The sequence below is a fragment of the Lissotriton vulgaris genome, chromosome 5 (assembly GCF_964263255.1).
Source record: "Lissotriton vulgaris chromosome 5, aLisVul1.2, whole genome shotgun sequence".
NCBI lineage: Eukaryota > Metazoa > Chordata > Amphibia > Caudata > Salamandridae > Lissotriton > Lissotriton vulgaris.
Window position 1 is genome coordinate 1,345,146,188 of NC_141693.1, and position 12,330 is coordinate 1,345,158,517.

Below are 12,330 nucleotides of genomic sequence, written 5' to 3' on the forward strand. Positions count from 1 at the left end.
ACAAGATCAACACCCTGAGTGGCGCCTTAGCGCATGGGATCTTCGGTAGGGCAGAGTACTCAAGGGTATCAGGGCAGATACAGAGATCTACTTTTGTGAAAGCAAATCCTCAGTTACATCTGGGATTACAGTTCGGGAGGCTGATAAGACCGTCTTGTAGGATAAAGCCCAAAATCAGATTGCCTGGGAGAAAAAGACTAGATTGAACTGTTAGATGAGTTAGAGCAGAATATACTAGCTCTTGAGGAACGGATCATAGAAGTAGCGGATCCCAGGCTCACCTGACTTAAACATCATACAGCAAGAATATAAAAATATAGCCATAGACAACGAAAAAAAACAGAGACTGGCGATGCTACAACAACTCTATGAGATGAGGCAAAGAAACTTCTGGCATGGTTGGAGAAGAAGGAGGAGCAGGCCAGATGGGTCCAGGAGGTCAGGGATAATAAGGGGGAAACCCATACCACAGACACTCAGATCCCCTCAGTGTTTGCTGACTAACACAAATGCTTCTATGAAGCATGCCCCTTAAAAAATAACACAGAGATAGTCCGAAGCTTGGAGAACATACCAACCCCTGTGCTAAGTGGTGAGGGAATGGCAGAACTAGAGGCCGACCTGACACTTTAAAGAAATCCAGGAAGCGCCAGCTAAGTTGCAAACTGGCAAAAACCCCGGCCCCAATGGCCTACCGGCTGAACTATATAACACATGCATAGATCGACTATGGCCACACCTGCTGCGCCTGTTTCTGGACGCCGAGAGAGAAAAAATTCCACCTATAGCACCGTGGGCAGACACATTTGTGGTAATACACAAGGAGGGTAAACCACAAAACCATTGTGACTCCTATCGCCTCATCCCCCTACTTAACAGCAAAGTGAAAATCCTAGCCACAATTCTAGCAACACAACTCCTAAAACACATAAACACCCTAATTCATGACGATCAGTCGGGGTTCATGCCTAGCCACGTCACTAGGTTCAACCGGCGCAGGAAATCTAGGTTCAACCGGCGCAGGACACACAACTGGCTGATGAGGGTCAGGGACCACCCCACATCACATTTATTTAGATGCAGAAAAAGCATTCAACACTGTACACTGCCCGTTCCTTGACCAATCGCTCATTAAATTAGTCGTTGGTCCTAAATTCTGCAACTGGGTTGCACTGCTCTACAGAGCACCAATGGCCAGGGCCCGAGTGAACGAGGTGACCTCACAGACCTTTCCTATTGATTGGGGAACAAGGCAGGGATGCCAGCTTTCCCCGCTCATCTTTGCGCTTACCCTGGAGTCACTGGCGTGTGTCATCCGTTGCCATCCACAAATACTAGGTTTCCGAATAACTACCATCGATGAATGGGAAGAGAAGATCTCCCTTTATGCAGACGACGTATTCCTTTATGTTACGGAACCGGAAATCACTGTCCATACCCTGTTTGACACCATAGAGAAATATGGGAGATATTTGGGATATAAGATCAACTGCCATAAATCAACGAAATATGGCCCTGACGGGATATCACCGGAACTGGCTCAGCCCGGTGAACTGAGCATGGTCCCCGACTGATTCCAATCCCTGGGACTGTTCATCACCCCACATCAAGAAATATACAGGCAGAGGAACCTGGGTAAGGTGATAGCGAACTTCAAAAGAGTGGGGAGAGATGGAGCGATCTCCCACTCACCCTATTGGGATAGGTGTCTCATTAAAATGATAAAGTTGTCACAATTATTATACGCCCTTCAAAACACGTATCATCCACTCCCGCGGGCGGTGTTTGCTGAAATAGAGGGAGCAATCTGTTCCCTTCTACGGCCGGGAGGTCACCCGCGAATAACTTTAAAAAAATTGCAGCGTAACCCATATAATAGCGGAATAGCATTGCCAGACACTGAGGCATACTATTAGTCTGCGCACATCCTCCCCATCAACGAGTGGATCCACTGATCTTGGGACCACTCCACATACAGACTGAAGAGGGAGACGATTGAGCTCAAAAAACAACTACACTATCTATATGGTGGCAAGGGGAGGAGCACACTACTGCCTGCAACACTGGTCACCCTAGAGACACGGGATAGAGCCACAAAAGCTATGGGTTGGACAAAACGGCCCACAAAAAGCCTGCCTATATGGGTTGGAGGATGGTTCCCGGAACTGGAAAAACTAAAAGGCTGTCGAAGGTGGGACCGACTGGGTATCTCCATAATTGGAGGTGTGATTGAGCATGGGGACCTTAAAACCTGGGTAGTACTAATTAGGGATTATGGGCTACATGAATCCCAATTAAAAAATACATGCACCTGCGCCATGCGTGGCGCTCATAGGGATTACTGGGCTCTCCGATTTTGCCATTCTCGAAGGGAGACAATTGCAAGAGGAACTGGTGGAAAAGGCGAGCTCCTTCATACACAAAACAATAACCAATAACATGCCAGAAGGCCTTGGTAAATTGTGTGATAATTGGGAGGGGGATGTGGGAGGCCTGGAAGATATAGACAGGGATATCAGCCTGATGCACCCTAGAGAAGTGGCCATCAAAACAAGAAGGCGCCAGGTCTAGTACAAAATGTTGCATAGGATCTATTACGATAGAGACAAACTGCATAGGATGGGGAGGGCCGACTCGCCACTCTGTCTTAAATGCAAGACAGTAAAGGGAGATTTCTAACAGACAATATCGGCCTGCACCAAAGTCCAACAGTATTGGAAGAAACTGGTGGAGGAGTTGGGCATAATAATGGGGACACCCAAACCCTGAGGGCCCAGCCTCATCCTACTGGGCATACCAAGCAAAGTCGACAAATAGGGTTTCGATGACATTTATGGCACTAGGCCTGGTCATCGCCAAGAGAGACTTGGCGAGATGGTAGGGCGTGGCAGAGACTCCCACGATGAAAGAGTGGAGATGGGGCATAGACCTCTATTTGGCCGCTGAACAAATGACTTATACCACCAGGGAATGTACACATACATTTCACAAAATATGGGGCCCATGGAGAAGCTACTACAATTAGATCTACTAGACGACACACTAGGAATTACACCTCCTACTACCAATCACACTGATGTCATGAATTAGAATATACAATGACGGAAGTAAAATTTGAGAGGTATTGGCATACTACTATAAAATCCAACCTATAGTGGAAATAAGTATTATTAATTGACCCGGTTGAAAGAAAGATAACTCGTGTAACAAGTGTTATCTGTTCTGAGTAACTTCTGTGGCTGTTTGGAGGATATTCTGTGACGCAGTTTTGCTGATATTCTGTCAAACAAAATGCTCACTACAATAATTGTAACCTTATGATAGCTATTGATTTTGGACAATTCACTGTTGCACTGTGGACAATGAAACAACTTCTAAAATCAGAAGAACTAAATTAGTGGCTCACACTATTTATTGTGTACAGAGAGAATGTTTTTAATCTTGCAAAGAAAAAGGTATCTTGTATGATGATGCATGCATAACCATGCAGACAGAGTGGGTTCTTAATTAAAGAAAAGCCATTCTAAGATGGGAGATGATACATACATATGGGTCTAGATACATGTGTGTGTAGGGCACTTGTGGCATCTTTTATATTTAGCTTTCTAAAATGGAGGGTGGCCATTTAAAACAGTAAATTTAAAGGAAAAAAATGGAAAAGCAAAAGAAAGGAAGCAGGTAGCCCAGTAGCATTTTGCATCCGCCAGCCTCTCTAATTAAATAAGTAAATAAATAATTGAAAAAGGGGACAGGGACAGGGAGCAGGGGAGAGAGGGTAAATAAAGAGTTGGAGTGATAGGCAGAGGAACAATTGGGAGAGAGACCAGAAACCAAATGAACACATGCACTCAGTGTGCTGACAGTCAACGAAAATAAGCATTGGCAAAGCCAAAAGGTATAGCCTTCTGAAGCCTGATTTTTTTTGTAAACATATTTAATAACCACTAACTTGTAAAAAATAACAAAAAGTAAATATGCAGCTGAATAAATGGGTAGCATACGTACATGCGCAAATTAAATAAAAATTGAATCATCACAAAAAAAATTCACAAAAATCAGGACATGACAGCAGAATTGAGAGCAGAGAGTGGCCAACTAGCACTGACACTACTTTTTAAGCAGATGTGCAAATCTGGTCTGGCTACATGACCTCGAAGTACACATGTTTGTAAGTTTTGATGGTAGACGGAGCCCTAGCATGAGCGAGGATCTCTCTGCAGTCTTGCGAGATATTTAAGTTTGCGAACTCAAGTTGCTCAGGTTCCATGCCGACAATTGTAGATTGGATGGATCCGGATGGCAAACCTGGCCCTTGTCCATCGTCAGGAGGTCTGGACGTGGACAAAGAGGAATGGGCTCGCACTGGGACAGAAGGAGCAACTCCGAGAACCACGCCTGTCTGGGCCATCGAGGGGCGATCAATAGAATGTGGCAAGGCTGCCTCCGCATCTTCCACAGCACCCGTGGTACTAACGGGATCGGCGGAAAGGCGTAAGCGAATAGATCGCACCAGTCGATCAAAAGGGCATTCCCGCACGATCCGGGGTGGGGATGCCAACTTGCGTAAGACTGGCATTTCCGATTCTCTGGTGTCGCAAAAAGGTCTAGAGATGGGCGACCCTATCGATGAAACACAAGATCCAGAGTCGGCTGATGCAGCTCCCATTCGTGTGTCGACGATGTGGAGCTGCTGAGGGAGTCTGCCAGGATGTTTGAAACGCTTGGCAGGTGCACTGCCGTCAAGGTTATCTGAAGACGTAGAGCCCAATCCCCAATCGACTGAGCCAGCCGAGACAAGCGTTGAGACTTGGTCCCTCCCTGCTTGTTCACATAGTGCATGCTGGTGGTATTGTCCGTTTGAATAAGTACTGACTCCCCTTGAATTACAGGAAGGAACGACTTGAGTCCCAGAAAGATCGCCATCAACTCAAGCCTGTTGATATGCCAGGAGCGTTGGGCTGGAGACCATTTGCCCTTGATGGAAAGACCTTGAAGATGAGTGCCCCAGCCGTCCAGAGAGGCGTCCGTTGTGAGCGTGAGATCTGGCGCGTTGACGAGGAAGGATGTTCCAGTCGCCAGGTTGGTGGACTGTGCAAACCAGCACAGGCCCTTTCTCATGCGAGCTGTAACAGCCGCTTGGTCGTTGAAAGATCCGGAGACCTGACACCACTGTACGTCCAGTTCCTCTTGAATGGGACAGGTCTGCAGTCTGCAATGTGGGATCAGTGCAATACAAGATGATGCCATCCCCAGAAATGACTTTAACGTCCGGACAGAAACGGACTGCCTTGATCGAATGAGAGACACTAGGCGGAGGATTTTCTGTTGTCGTTCGTGGGAAACAAACGCCTTTGAAAGCATAGTGCCCAAGATCGCTCCCAAGAAAGTCCTGGTTTGCGCTGGTGCAAACTGTGACTTGTCGACATTGATGGCCAAGCCGAGGGACTGAAACTCATCCTGAACAAGACGATTGTCATGGCTCAGTCGATGACGTGATTGAGACTTGAGGAGGCAATCGTCCAATTATAGCAAAATTTGGACGCCTCGGAGGCGTAGGTGAGACACCACAGGAGCCAACACCTTTGTGAACACACGAGGGGCGGAGCGGAGTCCGAAAGGCAACACCTTGAACTGATAATGTGTCTGCCCCACCTTGAAGCGCAGGTACCTGCGATGCTGTTGGAGAATGGGGTCATGAAAATATGCATCTTGAAGGTCTACGGTGGTCATAAAATCCCCGCTGGCCAGAAGGCGCAGGATCTCCAGTAGTGTCAGCATGCGGAAATATTGACTCTTTAGGTATCTGTTGAGAGCCCTCAAATCCAGAATTGGACGCCAGTCTCCCGTCTTGAGTATGAGAAAGAATCGAGAGTAAAAACCCTCTCCTCTCTGAGACACTGGAACCACTTTGACTGCACCTTTCTGAACAAGAAGACAGACTTTATGGTAAAGCTCCTCGAGATGGGGAAGAGGGGGGCCAGACGGTGGGGAATGAGGAGGAATCTTGATGAACTCTAAGGTATGACCTTTCATCACAATGTCCAAAACCCAGCAGTCCGAGGTGATGGAGGACCACTGAGAATAAAACAGAGAGATTCGACCTCCAACACTTTGGGGATGACAAAAGTCATTGGCGTTTGGGGGTGGATCCCCGATAGGATGACTTTCCCCTATAAGGCTTTGAGGACTGCTGTCGATTTGATTGGAAGAGTAACGTTGGTTGCCCTGATTGTAGGAGCGATATTGAGATTGTCCTCCTCAAAAAGTTGAAGAAGTGCCGCGTCCGTGTGCACCCCGAAAAGGCTGTTTCCGAAATTGCAAAGTGCCCAGTGATTTAGCCGTATCAGTGTCCTTTTTAATGGACTCCAAAGCTTCGTCAATGTGGGAACCAAACAGCGATTCACCATCATAAGGCATATCAAGGATCTTGGATTTAACATCCTGCCAGAAGGAGGTGGACTTCAACCAAACCTGGCATCTTAAGGCAGCCGCACTAGCAAGCTGGCGGAAACCAGTGCCCGCAATATCGACTGCGCAGTCAATCATCTCTTCAGATGCTCGTTGTCCGTCCTGGATGAGTTGCAGAGCGTCCGCCTTGGAAGCGTCCGGGATGAGGTTGACTAGGGCAGATATGTCCGACCACATCTGCTGGTCGTAGCGGCCCAAGATGGCTAAGGCATTCGCCGCCCGTACTGTAGTGGAAGCCATGGTGGAGAATTTTCGTCCAATGGCGTCTAGGCGCCGACCCTCTATCTGGAGGTGCGGTGATTGGAGATGCTGGATTAAGGGCCAGACGCTGTGCCACTTGAGTTACTACCGAATCCGGCTTAGGATGAGACACCAGGCATGCTGGTGAACCAGTTGGGGCCTTATAGTTCTTCTCAAGGCGCGGTACTTGGGCTGGTAACGAATTCGGAGCCTGCATGAGCTTAACTCCCTCCTTCCATATGAAATCGATTATTGGAATTGTGTGAACTTGTTTGAAAGGCTGATTTTTGAAGACTGAGAGGAAACAGTCCTCCTATCTCTGTGTCTTTTGCAATTTAAAGCGCTGAGCCGCTCGATCCATCAAAATATGAAAACTGGCAATATCGACTGGAGGGGAATCTCCAGATTCTCCTGGTTGAGGGGAGGGCGTCTGCATTTGGTAGTTGTCCCACTCTGCCATGCCGGTTGAGGCATCATCATTATCCGTGTCATCGTGGACCTCCCCGTCCTCCCGTTCTGGAATTGCTTCATCATCCGCATCCTGTGGATACACAGTAGTGTGAATCTTGACCGACGTTTGAACCTGAGGTGAAGGCGTCGACGGCAAAGGCGGCGGAACAGTTGGCAGAGCTGTCAGTCGCAGCAGGTAACGATCTAGGAGTACCTTGTGGCGTTGGTGGAAAATGCTGGTTGTAGTCGTCCAGCATATGCTGGAGATTTGAAATCAAAGACAACGGCAAGGTAGCCATTGGAACTTGGACGACTGTTCCTCAGCATGAGACTCCTGGACGCTGCCTTCGTCATCACTGCCGGAATCTTGACATTTGATGATGAGATCAGACGGACTGTGGGCCTCCCCAAAAGTGTCATCCACATCATTACCAGAGTTCGAGTCAGGCTCAAAGGTAGTGGCAAACATAGGTGAAGGAGGCTGCAGATCAGGAGCAGACAACTGGTGGCATGGCAGTGGACGGCGATGATGTGATGAATCAGTGCCAACGGATGCAGAAACTGAAGTAGATAAAGGCACAAGAGGCAACGAGGCAAAAGAAGATGGTGCCACCGTCAACGGTGTCGTCAGCGCTATCACTGACGGTGCTGAAATGGCCGTAGACGAAAATGACTTCGATGAATGCAGCATCAACGGTAGGCTCGTCGACGGAGCCGTCGTCGAAGTAAGTTTCTTAGATGGCAAAGCCGCCGACGAAGTCGTCGACGCAGTAGACACCCCTGTAGACGGAGCCCTCGTCGATGAAGCTTTAGTCGACGGAGTCTAAGTCGACGGAGTCTTCGTCCACGACGAAGACTTTTTGATGGATTTCGCCGACGATGTTGGTTTCTTCATCGACGAGGTGATAGGAATCGTCGACGAGACAGTCTGAAAAGCCAAAGAAACTCTCGTCGATGTAGAGGCCGTCGACGAGTCCGTCGTCAACGAGCTAAAAGCTGACTTCGTCGTCATTGTCGTCGACAATGTATGCACTGCAGATCTCGTCGTCGGAACGCTCGTAGACGCTCCCGTCGACGACAAAGCATGTTTAGGTGTGGAAACACGCTGTGAGGCAGCAGAAGGCGCCTGAGAGCCAGGTCTCGTGGGCGCAGCAGTAGTAGGAGCTGGTGGGGACACCACAGAGGCCAAAGGCAGGGCCAGTTTCTTCTTTTTTAGAAAAGGAGACGGCATATCCTGCATACAACCACGCTTAGAGGCTAAAGAGGAGGGTCCACATTGAAAACTCTCAGCATCAGACAGAGCAGAATCCTTGTCTTTAAGACGTTGGAGCCAAAGGAGGAGACAACCCTCTCTGTCCTTTAGAGTCTTGTTAGACAAGGTTCTACAAAACTTGCAGTTGCCAACCTCATGCTCAGGGTAGAGACAATAAATACATTTCTTGTGGAGGTCCTCTTTAAAAAGACGCAACTTCCCACAAGAAGAGCAAGGTTGGAATAAAGACTTCTTACTTGACATGATGAAAGTTCAGGAACAAGAAGCAGTTGAGGAAAAAAAACTGAACAGAGCTCAGGGAGACTCCCTTCACACGACATGCGGTAGAAAATCTGAGGGCTTGAGCTTCTTAGGAGAAGGTTCTAGAGGGTGCTGGCGCCTGACTGGCATAATGACAATGATATGTTACAAGTGTTTTCTTTCTCGATCATGCATTCCTATGGAGGAATTGTTTTAGAGGTTCAGTTATGTATTTACTTCTAGTTTTTCTTATGTTATTGTGAGAAGTTGGCCTGATATATGATTTTCACTAGTTCTAGTGACCACCTTGTATCAGTCCAAACAACCCTATGGTGATTGGTTGTAAGTCAACCTTATAGACCAGCTATCCTAGTGGTATCGTGTGTGAGAAGTTGGCCCGATATGCAACGTTCGCTATTCTAGCGACCGCTATGTATCGTTCCAACGACCCTTATGGTGTTTGGTTGTAAGTCAACCTGTAGACCAGCTATCCTAGTAGCGTGGATACGAGCAGTCTAAGGCTAAAGACTCGAGAGGGCGCGTTAAGCCAGCTGTTTACCACACATGTACCCCTTGAACACCCAGTGAAAGGACACCACACAAGTGTTATGAAAATAAACAGGATATTTATTAAGATTCACAACAGCCCTGGACTCTTTATGAGGACAGGGTACTAAGCACAAACCAAATCTCTTTAGGAAAATACTTCAAGTGCACAATTAAAACAAGTGTCCGAGGACACGGAAAGTTTAAGGTCTCGGGCGGACCCGATAAGGCAAGTCGGAAGCGAGGGACTCGGGACCCTAGAGTAAAGAGACTATGCAGGCACCGAAATGCCGAGTTACCTAGCCACGAGGGCTGCGGCTGCGCAAGTCTTACAGGCGTCGGGGTCTTCGCTGACGAGCCAGGAGCCGGAAGAAAAGGAGTTGCTGGCCGGCGACCAGTGATGAATAGTTCGTAGAGATCCAAGCCTGGATCAGAGATTGTTGATACCTGAAAGCAGAGGGGACCAAGTTCGTACTACTAGCCAGTAGTCAGAGGGTACCAGGATGGCACCGGTTGGCCGTCACCTCGACCAGGTGAGTGGGCGACGCTAGGCTCTGCAGTCTCACGGACCAGGAGGCGTTGTCGGCGACCACGGTGGAGGTGCGAGCTGTCCCACGAAGGATGATGCTGTCGGCGTCGCTGGGCCCAGGATGGGGCAACAAGCCTTGGCAGATCTCGGGGCCACGTGGTGGGCCTAAGATGGCGTCTTGAGTGGACCAGGAGGGTCCGGGGTGCTTCTCGCAAAGATGGAAGCAAGGGCCGGTCTGGGGCAACCAGACCAGCAGTGTTGATTGTCGGATGTCGTCACAGAAGGGCACAAGCCAGCGGCTAGTGACCAGACAACGTGCTGAGCAGCGAGCAGAAGGGCCCCACGCAGATCGTGGAGATGCTGGGAGACTGCACTTCGGTGCTGGAGCGGCTCAGGGTCGGGGCTTCTCGGACCCCAGAGCACTCACCAGGGAATCGCTTCAATGGTCGTGCTGGTTAAGAGCGTGCAGGTTCTGATGATGGCCGGTCCCTCGAGGTCTCGTCGCACCCACAGATCACAGCTGAGCTGATGACGTGGGTAGAGGTCAGAGGTGCCAGGGAAGCCGGTTCTCGTCGAGCTGGGCCGTCGGATCCTTGAGGACGGACTTGCAGCAAACCGCAGAGTTCTTAGGTGGTGCCCGCTGATGCAGGGTGACTACTCCTTAGTCACAAGGGAGAAATCTTGAGAAGAGTCGTGAGTGTCCTTTCGTAGAAAGTAGTTCTTGATTCAAAGATGATCTAATTTGGAAGGGTCCCCGCTCCGGCCTTTATTCTAAAGAAAGGGGTGGGTACATGACTAGGTCCTGCCCTAAGGGTGGGACCAGGAAGGGAGGTAGTTACACCCCTCTCCCCTGCCGGACTTTCCCCAGGCCAGGGTTGGTGCCCCTGGAACTGGTTCTGACCGGCAGATGCGTAGTGAGCACCGGGGTGCCACTCCGCAGTCACCTTCTCGCAAAAGCCCTACCTACCCAGAATACACAAACCCTGTCTGGGACGGCGCAAACACCGCCCTCGACAGGAAACCCTTTGTCCAAGCTCTCCTCGCTGGAAGGACTCCCAGCAGCAGGAGGTCAGACTCGTGTCTGTGGTGGCAGCATCCATTTTGTGGAGCTGAGGCTTGAGTTAACTTTAACCGGGGTTCACAGTTACGTACATGTCGTGTCCCTCTAGAAGGGCGGAATGCTAACCTCGTCGCCAGAGTTGGCGAGAGGGCAGCATCCCGATTCGTATGACACCTTACTCGACATGTCTTGATAACGCGACACCGAAGTTACCGATGTGGTACGCGTTATCATGGAATAGCCATTGGGTCTTGATTCCGCAAGCTGCAACCGGGCGCGGCTCGGGCCAGAGCCTAGTTCACACGAGCCCATGCACTCTGCCTTCAGGATTGTCAAGGCCTGCCATAGGAGTGACTGATAGGAACTCGAGTGTCCATTGTATGGTTAGATATAGGGCTACCATATCTAAAGCAAAGTGTGATTACACGACTTCGCCCCAGCTGTCATGCAGCCAGTTGTGTCAAATTTAGGAGGCCAGCCAGGGGTGGCATAATACATGCTGCAGCCCCTGGCGGCCCTGGGTACACCTATGCCCTGAGTTACAGGGTCTGATAAGGTGGCCCAGTACCAATGGATAAATGCACCTAGGGTACATATCGTAATTTAGAAAGAGAACAGCCAGGCTGTGGGTTTGATTAGCAGGCCCACAGCCAGAGAAAGTCGTAAACCAGTGAAACAAAAGCGAAAAATCTGGGTGATCATAGGATTGCAGACCCTACTCTCCTACATGACCCCCCCCCCAAACGTCGGAACAATAAGCTAACCTTGACCAGGTGAGTCTTCTTGCTCTAAGTGGAAATATCTGGAGTGCCCATCGGCATTGCCATGATCAGTACCAGGTCTATGTTCCACTGTAAAGTCCATCCCCTGTAGGGAAATGGACCACCTTAGCAGTTTGGGGTTTTCACCCTTCATCTGATTTAGCCACAAGAGGGGCTTATGGTCGGTCTGAATCTTGAAGTGAGTGCCAAACAAGTATGGCCTCAGCTTCTTCAGGGCCCAAACCACAGCAAAGGCCTCCCTCTCAATAGCTGACCAATTCTTCTCTCTAGGGGTCAGCCTTCTGCTTATAAAAGCAATGGGCTGGTCGTGACCATCAAAATTCAGTTGAGAGAGAACAGCTCCCACACCCAACTCAGAAGCATCTGTTTGGACAATGAATGGTTTGGAGTAGTCCGGACTCTTGAGGATAGGCGCCGTGCACATGGCCTGCTTTAGGTCATCGAATGCTTTTTGACAGCTCGCTGTCCACTGAACCTTTTTTGGCATTTTCTTACTTGTCAGTTCGTTTAATGGTGTCACGATGGAACCATAGTTCCTGACAAACTTCCTATAGTAACCAGTCAGGCCCAAGAAAGCTCGAACCTGAGTCTGGGTGGTTGGAGGAGCCCAGTCCCTGATTGACTGTATCTTGCTCTCCAGTGGCTGAACCTGGCCTCCACCTACAAGGTGGCCCAGGTATACAACCTGTGTCTGCCCTATCTGGCACTTGGTGGCCTTGATAGTGAGGCCTGCTGCTTGCAG